Source organism: Ailuropoda melanoleuca, chromosome 4 (assembly GCF_002007445.2).
Source record: "Ailuropoda melanoleuca isolate Jingjing chromosome 4, ASM200744v2, whole genome shotgun sequence".
NCBI lineage: Eukaryota > Metazoa > Chordata > Mammalia > Carnivora > Ursidae > Ailuropoda > Ailuropoda melanoleuca.
Genome location: NC_048221.1, coordinates 56,823,408 through 56,825,042, shown reverse-complemented (window position 1 = coordinate 56,825,042; position 1,635 = coordinate 56,823,408).

Sequence of the window (1,635 nt, the reverse complement as noted above, 5' to 3'; positions counted from 1 at the left end):
TTTTTTTTTTTTTTTTGAAGTTTAATGTTTTGTTCCTGCTTCCCGGTAGGGTGGAAGTTTGGGAGCAAGATTAGATAACCTACAGACAATTAAGCTACATTAACAAAAGCACCTGAGCAGAGCTGTGTGCATTTTCAACCCTAGAGACCATCCTGGCTGGCACGCAGAGTGATGTGAGGGCTTTGCCTGTCACCTCCAGTCCTGAGTCTCGCGAACTGCTCCATCCTCACTGCAGAAATATCAGTAGGGCTGGCCACACCCCCGATTGACACATGACACCTATCAGCCAATCAGGGCATCTCCTTCCTCCTGTCAGGTTAGGGGTTGGTGGAGAGGGCACTTCATGAGCCTGCCTAAATGTGAAGCCAACTCAGAGGAGTGTAGAGCCAAGAGATGAGAGACATAGGAGAGAGAGGTAGAGGTGAATGAGATGGAGATAGAGAGGAGAGGGAGAGGAGGTGAGGGCAGAGGAGAGGGGCAGGGAAGAGTGGCGAGAGAGAGATTAAATTCCTGGATCCAGCTATGCCTGAAGACTAATCTACTCTGGCCTTTGGTGACATTAGCCAACAAATTCTTCTTTTTCCCCGGTTTTGCTCAAATCCATCTGCCATTGCAATTTAGCATGCAAACCTGTGCTGTTTGATGCGATAGCCCCTGGTCACCTGCGGCTATAGTCTGAGCTGAGACGTGTTGTGAGTACAGTACACACTTGCTGTGAAATATCTCATTAAAATTGCTTACATGTAAAATATGTTATTAAATTTAATTTTATTTTGTCTTTTAACTTTTTAAAATATGGCCACTAGAGAATTTTAAATTGCATTTCTGGCTCATGTCATATTTCTATTGGACAGAGTGGGGTTAGACCAACTTTCTAGGGATAAAAGAATATGCTTTATTAGTGTGTGTGTGTGTGTGTGTGTGTGTGTGTGTGGTATTNGGGTTAGACCAACTTTCTAGGGATAAAAGAATATGCTTTATTAGTGTGTGTGTGTGTGTGTGTGTGTGTGTGTGGTATTGGTCTTAATGCCAAATGCTTCTTAAGAGTTCTCTAAGGAGAATGATTTCTGCTAACCAGAGGGGTTCTTGATTTTCTGAGTGTGTAACAGATGGCTTGAGTCTATATATACAGTCTATGCTAATGGCACCCCATGGAGTTGTGCAGTGCACAACCTGCACAACTGTACAAGGTGGCCCTGTGTGAGTGAAGCACAAGTGAATTTGGGGTGAGAACTGTGGAAGTAAGGAAGCACTCTACTTTTTGTTTTCTAAATGGCTTCAGTGAGCTGTAAGTCACATACTGTACGATTCACTCATTTGAATTCAGTGATTTTTAGTATATTCACCCATTGTATGGCCGTCACTGTAGTCAATTTTAGAACATTTTTATCAGCTCAGAGGAAACCTTACACCCCTTCATGTCTACCTCCCACTCCCTGTCTTGCCCTCCGGCTTCTGGCACTACTCATGTACTGTCTCCAGTGATGTCTATTCTAGACATTTCATAGAAGTGGACTCGTGCACTATGTGGCTTTTTGTGCCTGGCTACTTTCTCTCCACATTATGTTTCCAAGGTTCACCTGTCTTGTGGCGTGTGTCAGCCCCTCGTTCCTTTTCATGGCTGAATCATACTCC